Here is a 22,854-nt window from a genome sequence, read left to right as displayed (position 1 = left end):
GGGTCGGCTAGGTTCTCCTTTCAGTCGATCTTCTGAAGGTCGACGTCACCTCGATCCACGATCTCTCGGACCAGGTGAAAGCGGTGTAACATGTGCTTCATCCGCTGATGTGCTTTGGTTCCTTCACCTGAGCTATGGTACCAGTGCTGTCGCAGTAGAGCAAGACTGGTCCATCAAAGGAGGATGCTACTCCAAGCTCATTGATGAATTTCCTCAGCCACACAGCTTCCTTCGCGGCATCCGATGTTGCGATGTACTCCACTTCACAAACAAAGTCCGCCACAGTATGCTGCTTGGAACTCTTCCAGCAGATGGCTCCACCATTCAGAGTAAAGATATAACCCGACACACTCCTGCTGTCATCATGGTCAGATTGGAAGCTGGAGTCTGTGAACCCCACAAGTTTCAGATCTGACTCGCCATAAACCAACCATTGGTCCTTAGTATTTCTCAAATACTTAAGGATGGCTTTAGCCACTTTCCAGTGGTTTTCTCCAGGATCAGATTGGTATCTACTCACTACTCCTAGTGAGTATGCCACATCTGATCTTGTACATGTCATGACGTACATGATAGATCCCACGGCTGAAGCATATGGGACTCTACTCATACGCTCTCTCTCTTCAGGAGTTGTCGGACAATCCTTCTTAGAGAGAGAAATTCCTTGGCCTATCGGTAGATAGCCCTTCTTGGAATTCTCCATGCTGAACCTCTTCAGCACAGTGTCTATGTACATGGACTGGGATAGCCCAAGCATCCTTTTAGATCTATCCCTATAGATCTTCATCTCTAGGATGTAGGATGCTTCACCCAAGTCCTTCATGGAGAACTGTGATGACAACCAAACTTTTATTCCTTGTAGTGAGGGGATGTCATTCTCGATTAAGAGAATGTCATCCACGTACAAGACAAGGAATACCACAACTGGACCATTTGCCCATTTATAGATGCAGGGCTCTTCTCCATTCTTAATGAAGCCATACGTTTTGATCACCTTATCAAAACGCATGTTCCAACTCCGAGAAGCTTGCTTCAATCCATAAATGGATCTCTGAAGCTTGCACACCTTGGACTCATCTGTGGATGTAAACCCTTCAGGTTGTATCATATACACCTCTTCAGTCAGCTCTCCATTCAGAAAAGCTGTCTTTACATCCATCTGCCAGATCTCATAATCCAGATGGGCAGCTATTGCAAGCATTATCCGAATAGATTTGAGCATTGCCACAGGAGAAAATATCTCGTCATAGTCAATACCATAACGTTGACGATACCCCTTGGCAACCAGACGGGCTTTATAGGTCTCCACCTTTCCGTCTGCGCCCCTCTTCCTTTTGAAGACCCATTTACACCCAATGGGTTTAACCCCTTCGGGTGGGTCAACCAATGTCCATACATCGTTGACCTTCATGGACTCCATTTCGGATTTCATGGCTTCAAGCCATTTCTCGAAATCAGGTCTCTGCATAGCATCCATATAGGTGATCGGATCCTCATTATTCTCATCAAGTTCGATGGGATCACCATCCCGGACCAAGAAACCGTAGTATCTGTCCGGCTGATGCGGTACTCTACCGGATCGCCTTAATGGTGCAGGTATATTGGGCTCCGGATCTGATCTAATCATATCCGACTCAGGTTCAGCTATTGGTGTCGGTCCTTCTACCTGTTGAACTTCATCAAGTTCAACCTTAGAGGCAACGGTTCCTTCACCAAGGAACTCCTTTTCTAAAAAGATTGCCTTAAGGCTGACGAACACCTTTTGTTCATCAGCATGGTAGAAAAAATATCTTTTTGTCTCTTTGGGGTACCCTATGAATGAGCATTTGTCAGACCTAGGTCCAAGTTTGTCTGTGACTAATCGTTTGACATAGGTCGGGCACCCCCAGACCCTAAGGTGTGAAAGTGCTGGCTTACGTCCCGTCCATATCTCATATGGAGTCTTAATTACAGACTTACTTGGAACCCTATTTAATAGATAACAGGCCGATTCGAGTGCATATCCCCAAAAGGATATCGACAAGCTAGCAAAACCCATCATGGATCGGACCATATCTAACAGAGTCTGATTCCTCCTTTCAGACACACCATTATGCTGTGGTGTTCCTGGAGGAGTCCATTGGGAGAGAATCCCATTCTCTCCTAGATATGTGAGAAATTCACTAGAAAGGTATTCTCCTCCTCGATCAGATCGAAGAGTTTTAATACTCTTCCCAGTTTGTTTTTCTACTTCACTTCGGAATCGTTTGAACATTTCAAATGAATCCGACTTATGTTTCATCAGATAGAGATATCCATATCGGGATAGGTCATCCGTGAAAGTTATGAAGTAGAAATATCCACCTCTAGCACTGGTGCTCATGGGTCCGCATACATCAGTATGTACTAGGCCCAAGAGCTCAGTAGCTCTCTCACCTTTTCCAGTAAAAGATGACTTGGTCATTTTACCAAGAAGACAGAACTCACAGGTTGAAAGTGATTCACAATCACTGACTTTGAGGATTCCCTCTTGAGTCTACCTGTTTATTCTGTTCTTGTTTATATGACCTAGCCTACAGTGCCATAAGTAGATATTTGACACACTATCTAATCTAGGGTGCTTGCCAGTAGAATAGACTCTTATCAGGCTTGATCTTTTTGGTCTGGCTCTGCACAGATGTCCCAGCCTGAACTTGCACCTTCTTTACTTTCTTCTTCTTGTTCTTCTTCCCTTTCTCAAAAGGTCGAGAACCAGAAGACGAACCTCCCACTGAGTTCACCGACTCCTTGAGGAGTGGGTGATCCTTCTCAAAGTTCTGAAGCAACCCCAGTAACCCGTGGTAGTTCTCTTCAGGCTTTGTCATTCTATAATGAGTGAGGAATGGGAGATAAGACTTGGGCAACGAGTTCAGTATTGCATCTTTCCCAAGCTGCTCATGCAAGGGAAAGCCGAGCTTGCTCAATCGTTCCAACAGCTCGATCATGTACAATACATGATCAGTGACAGAGACTCCATCTCGTATTTTGGCGTTGAAGATGGCACAACTAGTCTTGTGCCTCTCTACGTCATCGGGTGTGCCAAAGGTATCCTCCAACACTTGAAGCATGTCCTTTGGCTGAGCCGTCTCGAATCTGCGACTGAACTCGTCGCTCATGATAGCAGCTAGCATGATACAGCACATCGTGGTCCGGTCACTGAGCCACTTCTGGTAAGTGTCTCTGACTGTTCCACATGCATTGATAGCTGGCTCCTCAGGTGCAGGATCTAATATCACATATAGGATCCGTTCATGCTCCAGGACTATCTTCAACTTTCGATACCAGCTATCGAAGTTAGATCCCACCAACTTATCATTGTCCAACAATGATCGGAGTGATAGGGAAGTGGCCATATTTGCACAAAGGAGAACCATAACCTAATTAGTAATTGATTCATTAAACCTAAAGATTTAGACTTTAATCAAAAGGTTTCTCCCACTATTTTATTCGAATTGGTAGCCTCTACCTCCAACTCGAGGAATTATCCTAATTCCTTAGCGGGTACTAGAATCCACTTAGACTGCACACAAGCCCAACTTTGGTTGGTCAACCCATGTACATCTAAGGGTAGGTTCATAACCAATTGTTTCTCTAAACAATTTTTAGTAATTTTAATTTTGCCCCAGAAACCTAATCAGTAGGCTTTGGCCTCCACTGTAAGGATCCAGTTAGGTCCAACCATTAACATGATCATACTTGGTGTATCTAACCAACGAATGATTAAGCCCAACTTTGGTTGGCTCACCTAACCACCATTAGAGAGATACTTCCAAGTCGTCATATGATGAGTGATAATTCTATTAGTCAACAAGCACCAGGCCTTTGGGTCTGCAATGATTATTGAGTTCATGGACTCATTATCAAACACCTTAATGGGAGGCTATGACTCAGTTATCTCCATAACTTTATCATTTTAAGGACCTAATAATTTTAGAAGATTTAAATAATATAGAGGATGAGGTCAGATGAACCAGCTTATCATGATCCTCCCACTGGCTTCACCAAGTCAGCTTAAGGGAGACCAGGGCTGGTCTAGGAGCACCTAAATCAGTCACACTGATTTACCTAGCTGACATGGGTCAGCTCGAATAGTCAAGTGATCCGATCAAAACATAATTTCACCAAGAGGCCAGGTAAGTTCGATCAGTGGGAGGGTCTGCCAAAGCTTGCCTTAGACACCATCATGAATGGCCAGGTAAGCGGGCTCCCAATTAAAAACCACCGGTCTGATTTACCTTAGACACCAACTGGTTTAATTAGTTTCGATTAGATCAACCTAACAGTTCGTGCTAGACCGCTTAGCCAAGAATCAAGTCCATTTGGTTCTCGTTAAAGACATGGACTTGACCAACTACAACTATTGTAATTGATCTAGAGAATTCTTGACCTAATCTAAGACAACAATTGATTAGATTTAGTTAATTCTCTAATTAAGTCCATCTTTAATCTAACCATAGGTCTAACCCAATTAATGGACCTAATTTCCACTAACCCATTAACCCAATGTGTTATGATTTGTGTCTTAGGTTCTTCAATTCACAATCCTAGAACCTAATCAAACAACTTCTTAATTCTTAATTAAGTTTTGGGCTGAGGGTTGGGTTCGGCTTTTCAAAAAAAAATCATTTTCATATTTGTAAAACAATTTTACAATATGATTCTACCAATCATATTGCATGTTTGATTCATAATCAAGATGCAAGTGAAATAAACATGAAACTACTTTAGATCTAATCTGAACAGGTTCACGTAATTGAAACAATTTCAACTTTAAATAATTTCTTTGCATAAAAATTATTAACAAAGAGATTTTATTTCAGATTTAAACATCTTTTAAATCTAATAAATCATAAATTTAATCTAGATCATATCTAACAAATTTATGATTAAAGATAGATCTACACAAACTAGGACAACCTTTGCACTGTAAGGGGTAAACCTTACAGCAGGACAACCTTGCAGTTTGTGATTGATCTAAAATTTTAATTTCAGATTTAATAATCAGATTATAAATTAGATCTAATCTAAAAAATAATCTAAGCATGTATAAATAATCATGTAATAAACAACCTAGGCTCTGATACCAATTGTAGGAACCAGATCTAGGGTTTCAGGGTTAGATCTTGAAACTTTTTCAAGATCATACAGCGGAAGACTAAAATAAATCAAAATTTATTTTCTAAGATCAGAAAATCCCTAGATCTAAGATCCTATTACATGATTATTATATAGCATTAAATCAAAAATTAAAATATATATAAATATAGTATGAACTACATGTTGATCATATCTAACAAGTTTCTATACTAGCTACATCTAATGTATGTATTAAATAATAGATCAGATCTATTACCTTGCAAGTTAGACGCTCTAACCTCGCTGATCCGGGTTTAAGGATGATGTTGCAAGCCGCACACGTGTCCGGCCTCTAGGAGTCGTCCACACGAGCCCACGAATCTCGATCAGAAGTCCTGCTTCAGGAAATCAGCACAGTATGCTAGTACTGCGCTGATCCTTCTTTGATGGTTGATCAGGTGCCTCCTTCTTCTTGATTTGGACTCTTCCAAAGATGAAAAGTAGAAGGAGGAGTTTCAAATCTGAGACGCTCTCAGGAAACTCAAGATGAAAGGAGGAAAGATATGAAAATAAAAACCCTAGAAGAAGACCCTCTTCTTCTTCACGTTTTTCTCTCTAAACGCCCTAACTTGCGTATTTTATATCTCCACGACCCAAAGGTATTTCTCTCTGATTTTTGGATGACAGAAAGGCCTCTCAAAAAATTATCTCCACTCAAAATTTCACAAAGAAACTCGTCTTATATAGAGAGATATGATAGAGTCCTTGTCTAGGTCAAACACCTAGTCAAGGCTTATCCAAACATGGCAAGTAAAGGGACGCCCAACTCTTGAGCACCTCCTTCATATTTTCGTGGATGGATCAACAGAAAAGGGTGCACAATGTAAACCCTGAAAGCCACAAAAATTCCAAAAAAAAATTTGGATAAATTTGGTGCAAAATTGAAAGAGTTTTGGATTTCTAAAACTCTATCTCATAGAATTCGAAATCCAAACTTATTCCTTTTAGATTTGATCCAAATCACCTTCCATGTAAGAAAGAAGAGAGGAGACCTTTTGTGAATGTGGGAGAGATCTGGGAGAGGGCTTTTGTCGCACAAAATAAGTGGAGATTGGTGTTGAATAAGAGAGAGGGCGTGGAGAAGGTTTATGTGGTGCAAGGTGGAATCCTAGTCCTACTAGGATTCTGTCTCATAACTTGTTTTAATTTGGTTTCCCAAACCAAATCAAATCAAAATTAGATCAACCCAATTAAAATAGGTCTTAACCTAATTAAGAACCTAATTTAATCAGATTAAATTAGATTTAAATCTGATTTAATTTTCTAATCAAATTAGAAATTAGATTGATCCAAGTCCTAGTTGAACTAGGACTAGTCTTTCCTTGCACTTGGCTTATCCAATAAACCAATTGGACTTGATCCAATCAAGCCCAAACCAAATCTAATTAAATTATATTTAATTAGACTTAATCTCAGCCCATTGGCTTAATCAAATTAAGCTAATTAGCAATCGAATTGCTAATCGATCCTCCTGCAACACTTGCACTGGGTTAAATATCAATCGTATTGATCATCTAACCCTAGAACGATTCTTAATCGTTGATCAACCATCCGATCGGATCATGAACTCTAATGTGTGTGACCTCATAGGTCCGAACCTAAGCCGGTAGCATAGGAACAAATTTCTATACCAATCGAAGTGACCATCTAGCAATGGTACCCGACGACCGGATAGGTCGAATGTGTAGAACAACATCCTTAGAACCCATGTGGATATAGTTTTCATATAATTCATCCCCTTGACCAAAATGATCATAGGACACCCCAGAGCTCAACTGTCAACTCTGATCAGGTTGTCCACATTGTATTTCAAAATATCAAATCCATCTGATGGATTACCCTGGCCAAGGTTTTGCTAAATTGAAATACAGCGACTCATTCTTCTCCAACTCTTGGAGTGGTCAATCCCATCTCGATCACACTCTGACTTCGCAAGTACTTGACTGTGCCCAGAAGCCTTCCGTCCCTGAATTAGAAATTCAGTTAGTCCAGTACCAAAGCACAGTGAGTTGCTTGCAAGTCACTGAGGTGATCTCAAGTCTAAGGGACACTTATACCTATATCCCATCAGAGACATTCTCGACAGCAGAATGCTCTGGAGTTGGTCACGTTCAATGACGATGTACCCTTACATCTCACCTGTATGCCATACCAGTGTCTCCACACTCCTTGGTTAAGAGGACAACCAACCCATATGGCCTACAGCGACCTATGCTCGATAGAAGCTGTCGTCCTTATTAACAGCCTATCATTTGGTCGTGAACTGTTTTAAGGACTAATCGATAAATCCTCTCTTTATCGAACTTAAATAGTCCTAAGGACTTCATCATAACAACGGAGTTCATTAGAAGATGAAAGCTTATGATGAAAATGCCAAATATATTTTATTTATTAACAAATCAATTACAATACTTGGTTGCTCAACCGTCAACAGCTTGACGATTGGCTTTTTGGGACACATTTCCCAACAAACTGCACCAATCGTCACGTCTCGTTCTTATGGGGAGGCTGCATCTCCTCGGATATTACTTGGACCCACCTCTCTCTATCCTGGCTCTCCATAGCCTCTTCATAGGTGTAGAGGTCCCCATTCACTATCACCAGGGCATATGACATCGTCTCTTCAAAGCCATATCATTTCGATTGCCTGACTTCCTTTTGGACTTGTACAGTGCAACCCCGATATCCGTCCTAGATCCAGTTTGCTCCTGCTGAACCTCCTGACTTCTTTCATCCATCCAAGCTCTCTCCACCTGTGGAGATATCTTTGAGGAGTGCTCCACCTGAATATCAAATCCTCCCAATGCACCTACAAATGACAAAATAGAATAGGATGTTAGTTGTCCAGTGCTACCCTACTGGACCTCCTACTGCTTCTGTTGGAAAATATGTTCCAAAAAGTCAATCGTCAAGCTGTTGACGGTTGAGCAACCAAGTATTGTAATTGATTTGTTAATAAATAAAATATATTTGATATTTTCATCATAAGCTTTCATCTTCTAATGAACTATGTTGTTATGATGAAGTCCTTAGGACTATTAAGATTCGATAAAGAGAGGATTTATCGATTAGTCCTTAAAACAGTTCACGACCAAATGATAGGCTGTTAATAAGGACGACAGCTTCTATCGAGCATAGATCGCTGTAGGCCATATGGATTGGTTGTCCTCTTAACCAAAGAGTGTGGAGACACTGGTATGGCATACAGATGAGATGTACTGGTACATCATCATTGAACGTGACCAACTTCAGAGTATTCTGTTATCGAGAATGTCTCTGATGGGATATAGGTATAAGTGTCCCTTAGACCTGAGATCACCTCAGTGACTTGCAAGCAACTCACTGTGCTTTGGTACTGGACTAACTGAATTTCTAATTCAGGGATGGAAGGCTTCTGAGCACAGTCAAGTACTTGCGAAGTCAGATTGTGATCGAGATGGGATTGACCACTCCAAGAGTTGGAGAAGAATGAGTCGCTATATTTCAATTTAGCAAAACCCTGGCCAGGGTAATCCAATAGATGGATTTGATATTTTGAAATACAATGTAGACAATCTGATCAGAGTTGACAGTGGAACTCTGGGGTGTCCTATGATCATTTTGGTCAAGGGGATGAATTATATGAAAACTATATCCGCATGGGTTCTAAGGATGTTGTTCTACACATTCGACCTATCCGGTCGTCGGGTACCATTGCTAGATGGTCACTTTGATTGGTACAAAAATTTATTCCTATGCTATCAGCTTAGGTTCAGACCTATGAGGTCACACACATTAGAGTTCATGATCCGATCGGATGGTTGATCAACGATTAAAAATTATTCTAGGGTTAAATGATCAATACAATTGATATTTAACCCATTGCAAGTGTTGCAGGAGGATCGATTAGTAATTCGATTGCTAATTAGCTTAATTTGATTAAGCGAATAGATTGAGATTAAGTCTAATTAAATATGATTTAATTAGATTTTATTTGGGCTTGATTGGATCAAGTTCAATTGGTTTATTGGATAAGCCAAGTACAAGAAAAAACTAGTCCTAGTTCAACTAGGACTTGGGTAAATCTAATTTCTAATTTGATTAAAAAATTAAATTAGATTTAAATCTATTTTAATCTGATTAAATTAGATTCTTAATTGAGTTAAGACCTATTTTAATTGGGTTAATCTAATTTTGATTTGATTTGATTTGAGAAACCAAATTAAAACAAGTCATAAGATAGAATCCTAGTAAGACTAGGATTCCACCATGCGCCACATAAGCTTTCCCCACGCCCTCTCTCTCATTCAATGCCAATCTCCTCTTATTTTGTATGACAAAAGCCCTCTCCCAGGTCTCTTTCACGTTCAGAAAAGGTTTCCTCTCTTCTTTCTTACATGGAAGGTGGTTTGGATCAAATCAAAGAGGAATAAGTTTGGATTTCGAATTCTATGAGATAGAGTTTTAGAAATCCAAAACTCTTTCAATTTTGCACCAAATTTATCCAATTTTTTTTTGAAATTTTTATAGTTTTTAGGGTACATATTTTGCACCCTTTGATGGTGATCCATGCATGAAAATAAGGAAGAGGTGCTCAAGAGTTGGGCTCCTCTTATCTTGCCATGTTTGGATAAGCCTTGACTAGGTATTTGACCTAAACAAGGACTCTATCATATCTCTCTGTATAAAATGAGTTTCTTCATAAACTTTTCAGTGAATATAGAGATTTGAGAGACCTTTGGACCATCCAAAAATCAGAGAAAAATACCTTTGTTCATGGAGATATAATAGACACAAGATAGGGTGTCTAGAGAGAGAAACGAGAAGAAGAAGAGGGTCTTCTTCTAGGGTTGGTTGTTTTCATCTCTTTCCTTCCTCCATCTTGAGTTTTCTGAGAGTGTCTTAGATCTGAAACTCCTCCTCCTACTTTCCATCTTTGGAAGAGTCCAAATCAAGAAGAAGGAGGCACCTGATCAACCATCAAAGAAGGATCAGCGCAGTACTAGCATACTGTGCTGATTTCCTGAAGCAAGACTTATGATCGAGATTCGTGGGCTCGTGTGGACGACTCCTAGAGGCCGGACACATGTGCGGCTTGCAATATTATCCTCAAGCCTGGATTAGCGAGGTTAGAACATCTAACTTGCAAGGTAATAGATCTGATCTATTGTTTAATACATACATTAGATGTAGTATAGAAACATGTTGATATGATCAACATGTAGTTCATGCTGTATATATATTTTTTAATTTTTGATTTAATACTATGTAATAATCATATAATAGGATCTTAGATTTAGAGATTTTCTGATTTTAAAAAATAAATTTTGATTTATTTTAGTCTTCCACTGTATGATCTTGAAAAAGTTTCAAGATGTAACCCTGAAACCCTAGATCTGGTCACTTCAATTGGTATCAGAGCCCAGGTTCTTTATTACATGATTATTTATACATGCTTAGATTATTTTTTAGATTAGATCTAATTTATAATCTGATTATTAAATCTAAAATTAAAATTTTATATCAATCATGAACTGCAAGGTTGTCCTGCTATAAGGTTTACCCCTTACAGTGCAAAGGTTGTCCTAGTTTGTGTAGATCTATCTTTAATCATAAATTTATTAGATATGATCTAGATTAAATTTATAATTTATTAGATTTAAAAGATATTTAAATCTGAAATAAAATCTCTTTGTTAATAATTTTTGTGCAAAGAAATTATTTAAAGTTAAAATTATTTTAATTACATGAACCTGTTTAGATTAGATCTAAAGTAGTTTCATATTTATTTCACTTATATCTTGATTATGAATCAAACATGCAATATGATTGATAGAATCATATTGTAAAATTATTTTACAAATATGAAAATTATTTTTGAAAAGTCGAACCCAATCCTCAGCCCAAAACTTAATTAAGAATTAAGAAATTATTTGATTAGGTTCTAGGATTGTGAATTGAAGAACCTAAGATACAAACCATAACATATTGGGTTAATGGGTTAGTGAGAATTAGGTCCATTAATTGGGTTAGACCTATGGTTAGATTAAAGATGGACTTAATTAGAGAATTGACTAAATCTAATCAATTGTTGTCTTAGATTAGGTCAAGGATTCTCTAGATCAATTACAATAGTTGTAGTTGGTCAAGTCCATATCTTTAACGAGAACCAAATGGACTTGATTCTTGGCTAAGCAGTCTAGCATGAACTGTTAGGTTGATCTAATCAAAACTAATTAAACTAGTTGGTGTCTAAGGTAAACCAGACCGGTTGTTTTTAATTGGGAGCCCGCTTACCTGGTCATTTCTGATGGTGTCTAAGGCAAGCTTTGGCCGACCCTCTCACTGATCGAACTTACCTGGCCTCTTGGTGAAATTATGTTTTGATCGGATCACTTGACTATTCGAGCTGACCCATGTTAGCTAGGTAAATCAGTGTGACTGATTTAGGTGCTCCTAGACCAGCCCTTTTAATGGTCTCCCTTAAGCTGACTTGGTGAAGCCAATGGGAGGATCATGATAAGATGGTTCATCTGACCTCATCCTCTAAATTATTTAAATCTTCTAAAATTATTAGGTCCTTAAAATGATAAAGTTATGAAGATAACTGAGTCATAGCCTCCCATTAAGGTGTTTGATAATGAGTCCATTAACTCAATAATCATTGCAGACCCAAAGGCCTGGTGCTTGTTGACTAATGGAATTATCACTCATCATATGACGACTTGAAAGTATCTCTCTAATGGTGGTTAGGTGAGCCAACCAAAGTTGGGCTTAATCATTCGTTGGTTAGATACACCAAGTATGATCATGTTAATGGTTGGACCTAACCGGATCCTTACAGTAGAGGCCAAAGCCTACTGATTAGGTTTCTGGGGCAAAATTAAAATTACTAAAAATTATTTAGAGAAATAATTGGTTATGAACCTACCCTTAGATGTATATGGGTTGGCCAACCAAAGTTAGGCTTGTGTGCAGTCTAAGTGGATTTTAGTACCCACTAAGAAATTAGGGTAATTCCTCGAATTGGAGATAGAGGCTACCAATTCGAATAAAATAATGGGAGAAACCTTTTGATTAAAGTCAAAATCTTTAGGTTTAATGAATCAATTACTAATTAAGTTATGGTTCTCCTTTGTGCAAATATGGCCACTTTCCTATTGCTTCGATCATTGTTGGACAATGATAAGTTGGTGGGATCCAACTTCGGTAGCTGGTATCGAAAGTTGAAGATAGTCCTAGAGCATGAACGGATCCTATATGTGATAATGGATCCTATACCTGAGGAGCCAGCTGCCAATGCATGTGGAACAGTCAGAGACACTTACCAGAAGTGGCTCAGTGACCGGATCACGGTGCGCTGTATCATGCTGGCTGCCATGAGTGACAAGTTCAGTCGCAGATTCGCGATGGCTCAGCCAAAGGACATGCTTCAAGTGTTGGAGGATGCCTTTGGCACACTCGATGACATAGAGAGGCACAAGACTAGTTGTGCCATCTTCAACGCCAAAATACGGGATGGTGCCTCTGTCACTGATCATGTATTGTACATGATCGAGCTGATGGAATGATTGAGCAAGCTCGGCTTTCTCTTGCATAAGCAGCTTGAAAAAGATGCAATATTGAACTTGCTGCTCAAGTCTTATCTCCCATTCCTCACTCATTATAGAATGACAAAGCCTGAAGAGAACTACCACGGGTTATTGGGGTTGCTTCAGAACTTTGAGAAGGATCACCAACTTCATAAGGAGTCGATGAACTTAGTGGGAGGTTCGTCTTCTGGTTCTCAATATTTTGAGAAAGGGAAGAAGAACAAGAAGAAGAAAGTAAAGAAGGTGCATGTTCAGGCTAGGACATCAGTGCAGGGCCAAACCAGAAAGATCAAGCTCGATAAGAGTCTATTCTACTGGCAAGCACCCTAGATTAGATAGTGTGTCAGATATCTACTTATGGCACTGTAGGCTAGGTCATATAAATAAGAACATAATAAATAGGTTGACTCAAGAGGAAATCCTCGAAGTCAATGATTGTGAATCACTTCCAACCTGTGAGTTCTGTCTTCTTGATAAAATGACCAAGTCACCTTTTACTGAAAAAGGTGAGAGAGCTACTGAGCTCTTGGGCCTAGTACATACTGATGTATGCGGGCCCATGAGCACCAGTACTAGAGGTGAATATTTCTACTTCATAACTTTCACGGATGACCTATCCCGATATGAATATGTCTATCTGATGAAACATAAGTCGGATTCATTAGAAATGTTCAAACGATTCCGAAGTGAAGTAGAAAAATAAACTGGAAAGAGTATTAAAACTCTTCGATCTGATCGAGGAGGAGAATACCTTTCTAGTGAGTTTCTCATATATCTAGGAGAGAATGGGATTCTCTCCCAATGGACTCCTCCAGGAACACCACAGCATAATGGTGTGTCTGAAAGGAGGAATCGGACTCTGTTAGATATGGTCCGATCCATGATGGGTTTTGCCAGCTTGCTGATATCCTTCTGGGGATATACACTCGAATCGACCTGTTATCTGTTAAATAGGATTCTAAGTAAGTCTGTAATTAAGACTCCATATGAGATATGGACAGGACGTAAGCCAGCACTTTCACACCTTAGGATCTGAGGGTGCCCAGCCTATGTCAAACGATTAGTCACAGACAAACTTGGACCTAGGTCTGACAAATGCTCATTCATAGGGTACCCCAAAGAGACAAAAGGATATTTTTTTCTACCATGCTGATGAACAAAAGGTGTTCGTCAGCCTTAAGGTAATTTTTTTTTTGAAAAAGAGTTTCTTGGTGAAGGAACCGTTGCCTCTAAGGTTGAATTTGATGAAGTTCAACAGGTAGAAGGACCGACACCAATAGCTGAACCTGAGTCGGATATGATTAGATCAGATCCGAAACCCAATGTACCTGTACCATTAAGGCGATCTAGTAGAGTACCGCATCAGCAGACAGATACTATGGTTTTTTTATCCGGAATGGTGATCCCATCGAACTTGATGAGAATAATGAGGATCCGATCACCTATATGGATGCAATGCAGAGACCTGATTCCGAAAAATGGCTTGAAGCCATGAGATCTGAAATGGAGTCCATGAAGGTCAACGATGTATGTGTTGTGATCCAGGTGGTGTGCCCAAGGCCCAGGAGACCAAGGCTAAGGCCAAGGTCCATCATTCATGAGGGCTTCATGGAGGCTCTAGGGCTAGTTGGGCCCTAGGTTGAAAGGCTGTGGGCCTTTCGGGTACTTGAGGTCTAGATTATGTGGGTCTCAAGGGATCAACTCTTTATGGGCCAGGTCTGGGCTCAGGATAGATGACATTAAGTTGAGTCATGGGTGTACATGGGCTTGGGTTAACTTAATCTTCCATAGAGTTGGTCAAGGGAGTTTTGGGTTTGGGTCACCTGACCAGGTGTTTATATATATATGTACTTGTATAGATTTGATGAAGCCAAAGAAAATAGATGACTTTTTCTCTCAAGTCTCTCTCTCTTCTCCCTCTCTCTCCAGCAATCTTCCACACACCAGGAGCAAGAAACCCTAGGGTTTCTTGCCACCAGTCCATAAAGGAAAGAAAGGAAGGGAGGCGCTAGCCCCTTCCCCCATTGCAGCCGCCAGCCATTTCTTCTCTCTCCTCTCTTGCAGATATCCAAACACCAAGTCCAGGACCTGAAATCTCTTAAGAAGAGGTTGGTACAAGTCTCTCTCAGATCTGGAGTTGATCTGAGGTCGTTTGAGGTACGGGTGAGATCTCCATCAACAGATCTACAAAAAAGCTGCAGTAGGACAGATCTGCGAGGTCTGTCTCCATTTATCTTCTTCCCTATCTAGAACATCCCAATTTGAGATCTACAAATTGGAAGACCTCGGTCCAGGTCTGATCTGGTTGGGTACCAGATCTTGAATTTTTTAGAGGGGGTTTCAAAGGCATTCTTCATCTGGAACGAAAGGCTGACGAAGAAGACAGCAACCAGACTGATTTCGTCAAGGGCCTTGGATCGTGTCCAGAAGTCTCCAGATCTATTCGTTGCTAGTTCTGCTGCACCAAACATCCACAGGAGAAGCCAAGATCATACTTCAATAGTTGGTATCAGAGCTACGGTGGTGAGGAAGCGATTCCAAGAGCGAGAAGTTGAAGATCCCAAGTGCTGAAAATTTTCAGCAAGGTACCATCAAGGTTTATTCTATAATTCTTGATTTTATATTGCTTGTTTGGCTTGGATCCAGTCATGGGTAGCAATATGAAGGTCGAGTTCGAGAAGTTTGATGGCAAGAAAAATTTTTTCATGTGGAAAATTCGGGTGGAGGATCTTCTGGTGCAAGTAGATCTGGATCAGGCTTTGGATGAGAAGTCTGAGGGAATAACAGATAGACAATGGGCATCGTTGGAGAAGAAAGCATGCTCGGTGATCAGAGGATGTTTGGCAGATGCGGCATTGTATTCGATGCTGGAAGAAAAGACCCTGAAGGGCCTTTGGTCGAAGTTGCACACCATGTACATGGGGAAGAATATGTGCAACAAGCTGATGCTGAAGAAGAGGTTGTACAGTCTTCGGATGCAAGAGGGATCTGATGTGATTGGCCACATTCAGAGGTTCGACCAGTTGTGCATGGAGTTGGTGAATATCGGGGTGAAGCTGGATGAGGAGGATAAGTCTCTATTGCTTCTATGTTCGCTGCTCAGATCATATGATTCTTTGGTGATTACACTGCTCTACGGCAAGGAGACTCTGGATTATGAGGATATGGTCTCGGTGCTGAGGTCGAATGAGCAGAGGGAAAAGTTGATCAGAGATCGGGCTCCCCAGGAGGGTTTGGCAATATGGGAGAGGACAGGTAGAGGCAGAGGCAGAAGCAAGTCCAGGGGACGGTCCAAGTCCAGGAAGGGAAAGAAAGAGATGAAATGTTTCAAGTGCAAAGAGTTCGGGCACTTCAAGCGAGAATGTCCACTATGGAAGAGCAAGAAAGGAGAAAGAAGTGGCTCAGAATCAGTGAGTGTAGTTGCTGAGCAGCAGGTGGAGGATGATCTACTTGTGGTATCAGATGGTCACAGGCATTACACAGAGGAGTGGACACTAGACTCTGCGTGCTCACATCACTACACACCACACAGGTCTTGGTTTGCGACATACACCAAGACAGATGAGGGATCAATGACTCTAGGCGATAATCATCCTTACGAGGTGGCTGGGATAGGGACAGTCAGAGTGAGGATGTTTGATAGGATTGTGAGGACATTGACAAATGTAAAGCACATCCCAGAGTTGAAAAAAAATCTGGTGTCACTAGGCTACTTGGAGCGCAGTGGATACAGCTTCAACAGTAGGGCTAGAAGTGGAGTACTGAATATCTCCAATGGAGCTATGGTGGTGATGAGAGGCAGGAGGTTGGACAATAACCTCTATCGCATGGAGGGATCTGTGGTGATCGAAGAGTCTGATGCAGCAGCTGCAGCACAGGACCAGCAGGGGGCTTACAGGATGTGGCACTACCGCCTAGGCCACATGGGTGACAGAGGGCTGAGGGAGTTGAGCAGGAGATGACTCATCTCTGATCTGGAGGATGGTGCTACAGGGGAGATCTGTGAGCCTTGCCAGATGAAAAAGCAGAGAAGAGTTCAGTTCACCATCAGTACAGCCCAGAGTGCAGTCCCTCTGAAGTTAGTACACACGGATGTGTAGGGACCAGCCACAGTTTTAGCTAGGAATGGGGCCAGATACTTTATGACCCTGATTGATGATTTCTCAAGGAAGCTCTGGATTTACTTCATGAGAGAGAAGTCAGAGGTCTTCACCAAGTTCAAGATCTGGAGAGCTGAAGTGGAGAAGGAGCAGGGGAGGAGCGTGAAGTCTTTGAGGTTAGACAATGGCGGAGAGTACACCAGCAGAGAGTTCCAGGATTACTGTGAGGAGTGTGGGATCAGGAGACACTTCTTAGTTAAGGGAACTCCACAGCAGAATGGGGTGGCCGAGAGAATTAACAGAATACTTCTGAAAAAGGCACGATACATGAGGCTGCAAGCAGGGTTTCCAAAGGAGTTTTGGGTTGACACAGTTGACGCAGCAGGTTACTTGGTCAATCGGTCACCTCACACCAGGTTGGATGGCAGGCTTCCAGAGGAGGTGTGGTCTGGGAGGACAGTTGGGTTGGGCCATCTACAGGTATTTGGGTGCACGGCCTATGTGCACATTGGAGCTGGTGAGCGAAGCAAGCTAGATATCAGATCACGCAAGACGGTGTTTCTAGGCTATCCGCGAGGAGTCAAGGGATACAGACTGTGGGATCCCTTAGAAAAGAAGATCATCATTAGTCAGGATGTGACTTTTGATGAGGAGTCAGTCCTACGAAGGTGAGCAGGCATGGAGGAGCAGCAGGAGCAGGAGGAGGTCCAGCAGGGCACTGCTGGACAGCTTACCTCTTTGATTTTGCCTCTTGTAGGTACTACTGGAGGACATGACATTCAGGTGGAGAACCTACCTAAGGTGTCTCCATAGGTGGAGAGGATTCGGATGGATGATCGAGGTGGAGAGGTCCAGCAGGAGCGAGCTGGATCGAGGACTGATATCGGTGTTGCCCTACACAAGCCCAAGAGGACCATCAGGCAATCGGACCAATATGGCTTCGAGGAGATGCTGTCATATGCCCTGGTGACAGCGAATGAAGACCCATATACGTATCAGGAGGCTATTGAGAGCCAGGACAGAGATCGATGGGTCCAGGCGATGTCCAAGGAGATGCAGTCTCTCCACTAGAATCAGACATGACGATTGGTGTAGTTGCCACAGGGGAAGGGGCCCATTGGCTGCAAATGGGTCTACAGTCGCAAGGAAGGGCCTTCAGAGCAGGGAGGTATCAGATTCAAGGTGAGGTTAGTGGCCAAGGGATACTCCCAGAAGGAAGGCATCGACTTCAGCAAGGTCCTCTCTCCCATCGTCAGACACACTTTCATCAGAGTGTTGCTGAGCATCGTAGCAGCTCAGGATTTAGAGCTGGAGCAGATGGATGTCAAGACGGCATTCCTCCATGGGCATTTGGAGGAGAGGATTTACATGGAGCAGCCACCCGATTTCAGGGATCCAGGATCAGAGGGAAAGGTTTGTTTGTTGCAGAAGTCACTGTACGGGCTGAAGCAGTCGCCGAGGCAATGGTACAAGCGGTTCGGCTCCTATGTGCGCAGTATTAGACTTTTCAGGTGCGAGTTTGATCCCTGTGTTTATGTTCAATCTCTTGAGGATGGTTCTAGGTTGTTCCTACTCTTGTATGTGGATGACATGCTTATAGCATGCTAGAGTAGGAAGGTTGTGCAGGATCTGAAGGCATCCTTATCTCGAAAGTTTGAGATGAAGGATTTGGGCCCTGCAAGGAAGATCCTAGGCATGGAAATTTTCAGAGATCGAGTCCGGAGGGTGCTGCATCTATCTCAGGGGGGCTACATACAGAAGGTCTTAGAGAGGTTCGAGATGAAGGAAGCAAAGCCGACGGAGCTGCCACTTGTCGGTCACTTCAGACTCTCGAAGACCATGGCACCACAGACTGAGGTGGAGGCTCAGAAGATGGAGAAGGTTCCTTATGCTTCAGGATTTGGGAGCTTGATGTATGCGATGGTCTGTTGTAGGCCAGACATCGCTCATGCAGTGAGTCAGGTTAGCAGGTTCATGGCGCAGCCTGGAAGGGAGTACTGGAGAGCTCTGAAGTGGATATTCAGATACCTGACGGGTTCAGTTGGAGTTGGCATCTACTACGGACAGCGAGGAGGTGCAGTGGGATACTCTGACATGTCCAAGGAGGCTCAGAGGCTGATTGGCGGTTATGTAGATGCAAACTTCGATGGAGATATGGATATCCGGAGGTCTATGATAGGCTTCATCTTTAGCCTGTATGGAGGTCCTATTTCTTAGAGATCGAGTCTGCAGCCTATCACGGCCCTATCCACTACAGAGGCAGAGTACATCGGGCTGATAGAAGCAGCTAAGGAGGCAATTTGGCTGAAGGGTTTGTTGACGGAGATGGGCCTTACTCAGGAGGCCATTAGAGTGCACTGTGACAGCCAGAGTGCACTTCTATTAGCACAGAACTCAGTCTATCATGCAAGAACAAAGCACATCGACATTCGGTATCATCGGATCAGGAAGCTTATGGAGGATGGCGAGGTGGAGCTGGTAAAGGTACACACCAAGGAGAACCCAACTGATGCACTTATGAAGGTACTTCCACAGGACAGCTTTCAGAGATGTGTTGAGCAGATTCGGCTGATGGACAGAGTGGAGCTGGTTGAGGCCTTGGTACACCAAGGTGGAGATTGTTATGATCTAGGTGGTGTACCCAAGGCCCAGGGGACCAAGGCTAAGGCCAAGGTCCATCATTCATGAGGGCTTCATGGAGGCTCTAGGGCTAGTTGGGCCCTAGGTTGAAAGGCTGTGGGCCTTTCGGGTACTTGAGGTCTAGGTTATGTGGGCCTCAAGGGACCAACTCTTTATGGGCCAGGTCTGGGCCCAGGATAGGTGAGATTAGGTCGAGTCATGGGTGTACATGGGCTTGGGTTAACCTAATCTCTCATAGAGTTGGTCAAGGGAGTTTTGGGTTTGGGTCACTTGACCCGGTGTTTATATATACATGTACTTGTATAGGTTTGATGAAGCCAAAGAAAATAGATGACTCTTTCTCTCAAGTCTCTCTCTCTCTTCTCCCTCTCTCTCCAGCAATCTTCCATGCATTAGGAGCAAGAAATCCTAGGGTTTCTTGCCGCCAGTCCATAAAAGGAAAGAAAGGAAGGGAGGCGCTAGCCCCTTCCCCATTGCAGCCGCCAGCCATTTCTTCTTTCCCCTCTCTTGCAGGCACCCAAACACTAGGTCCAGGATTTGAAATCTCTTGAGAAGAGGTTGGTATAACTCTCTCTCAGATCTGAAGTTGATCTGAGGTCGTTTGAGGTGCGGGTGAGATCTCCATCAACAGATCTACAAAAAGGCTGCAGCAGGACAGATCTGTGAGGTCTGTCTCCATCTATCTTCTTCTCTATCTAAAATATCTTGATTCAAGATCTATAAATTGGAGGACCTTGGTCCAGGTCTGATTTGGTTGGGTACCAGATCTTGAATTTTTTAGAGGTGGTTTCAAAGGTGTTCTTCATCTGGAACGAAAGGCTGACGAAGAAGATAGCAACCAGGCTGATTTCGTCAAGGGCCTTGGATCGTGTCCAGAAGTCTCCAGATCTATTTGTTGCTGGTTTTGCTGCACCAAAGGTCTATGGGAGGAGTTGGGATCGTGCTCCAACAGTATGGACATTGGTTGACCCACCTGAAGGGGTTAAACCCATTGGGTGTAAACGGGTCTTCAAAAGGAAGAGGGGCGTAGACGGAAAGGTGGAGACCTATAAAGCCCGTCTGGTCGCCAAAGGGTATCGTCAATGTTATGGTATTGACTATGACGAGATATTTTTTTCTGTGGCAATGTTCAAATCCATTCAGATAATGCTTGCAATAGCTGCCCATCTGGATTATGAGATCTAGCAGATGGATGTAAAGACAGCTTTTCTGAATGGAGAGCTGACCGAAGAGGTGTATATGATACAACCTGAGGGGTTTACATCCACAGATGAGTCCAAAGTGTGCAAGCTTCAGAGATCCATTTATGGATTGAAGCAAGCTTCTCGGAGTTGGAACATGCATTTTGATAAGGTGATCAAAATATATGGCTTCATTAAGAATGGAGAAGAGCCCTGCATCTATAAATGGGTAAATAGTTCAGTTGTGGTATTTCTTATTTTGTACGTGGATGATATTCTCTTAATCGGGAATGACATCCCCGCACTACAGGGAATAAAAGTTTGGTTGTCATCACAGTTCTCCATGAAGGACTTGGGTGAAGCATCCTACATCCTAGGGATGAAGATCTATAGGGATAGATCTAAAAGGATGCTTGGATTATCTCAGTCCATGTACATAGACACTGTGTTGAAGAGGTTCAACATGGAGAATTTCAAGAAGGGCTATCTACCGATAGGCCATGGAATTTCTCTCTCTAAGAAGGATTGTCTGACAACTCCTGAAGAAAGAGAGCGTATGAGTAGAGTCCCATATGCTTCAGCCGTGGGATCTATCATGTATGCCATGACATGTACAAGACCAGATATGGCATACTCACTAGGAGTAGTGAGTAGATACCAATCTGATCTTGGAGAAAATTATTGGAAAGTGGTTAAAGCCAACCTTAAGTATTTGAGAAATACTAAGGACCAATGATTGGTTTATGGCGAGTCAGATCTGAAACTTGTGGGGTTCACAGACTCTTGCTTTCAATCTGACCATGATGACAGCAGGAGCGTGTTGGGTTATATCTTTACTCTGAATGGTGGAGCCATCTGTTGGAAGAGTTTCAAGTAGCATACTGTGGCGGACTCTGTTTGTGAAGCAGAGTACATCGCAGCATCGGATGCCGTGAAGGAAGCTGTGTGGCTGAGAAAATTCATCAACGAGCTCAGAGTAGCACCCTCCCTCGATGGTCCGGTCCTGCTCTACTGTGACAGTACTAGTGCCATAGCTCAGGTGAAAGAACCCAAAGCACATCAGCGGACGAAGCACATCTTGCGTCGCTTCCACCTAGTCCGGGAGATCGTGGATCGAGGTGACGTCGATCTTCAGAAGATCGACGGAAAGGAGAACCTGACCGATCCCTTCACTAAAGCTCTGGAAATAAAGGAGTTCGACAACCACAAGTCAAAGATGGGTATTAGATACTGTGCCAAGTGGCTTTAGGACAAGTGGGAGTTGTTGAAAAATATGTCCCAAAAAGCCAATCGTCAAGCTGTTGACGGTTGAGCAACCAAGTATTGTAATTGATTTGTTAATAAATAAAATATATTAGGTATTTTCATTATAAGCTTTCATCTTCTAATGAACTCTGTTGTTATGATGAAGTCCTTAGAACTATTAAGATTCGATAAAGAGAGGATTTATCGATTAGTCCTTAAAACAGTTAACGACCAAATGATAGGCTGTTAATAAAGACGACAGCTTCTATCGAGCATAGGTCGCTGTAGGCCATATGGGTTGGTTGTCCTCTTAACCAAAGAGTGTGGAGACACTGGTATGGCATACAGGTGAGATGTACTGGTACATCATCATTAAATGTGACCAACTCTAGAGTATTCTGCTGTCGAGAATATCTCTAATGGGATATAGGTATAAGTGTCCCTTAGACCTGAGATCGCCTCAGTGACTTGCAAGCAACTCACTGTGCTTTGGTACTGGACTAACTGAATTTCTAATTCAGGGATGGAAGGCTTCTGAGCACAGTCAAGTACTTGCGAAGTCAGAGTGTGATCGAGATGGGATTGACCACTCCAAGAGTTGGAGAAGAATGAGTCGCTGTATTTCAATTTAGCAAAACCTTGGCCAGGGTAATCCATCAGATGGATTTGATATTTTGAAATACAATGTAGACAACCTGATCAGAGTTGACAGTTGAACTCTGAGGTGTCCTATGATCATTTTGGTCAAGGAGATGAATTATATGAAAACTATATCCGCATGGGTTCTAAGGATGTTGTTCTACACATTCGACCTATCCGGTCGTCGGGTTCCATTGCTAGATGGTCACTTCGATTGGTACAAAAATTTATTCCTGTACTATCAGTTTAAGTTCAGACCTATGAGATCATACACATTAGAGTTCATGATCCGATCGGATGGTTGATCAACGATTAAGAATTGTT

The sequence above is a fragment of the Elaeis guineensis genome, chromosome 6 (assembly GCF_000442705.2).
Source record: "Elaeis guineensis isolate ETL-2024a chromosome 6, EG11, whole genome shotgun sequence".
NCBI lineage: Eukaryota > Viridiplantae > Streptophyta > Magnoliopsida > Arecales > Arecaceae > Elaeis > Elaeis guineensis.
The sequence above is the reverse complement of the archived record's forward strand: the minus strand, read 5'-3'. Positions refer to the sequence as shown.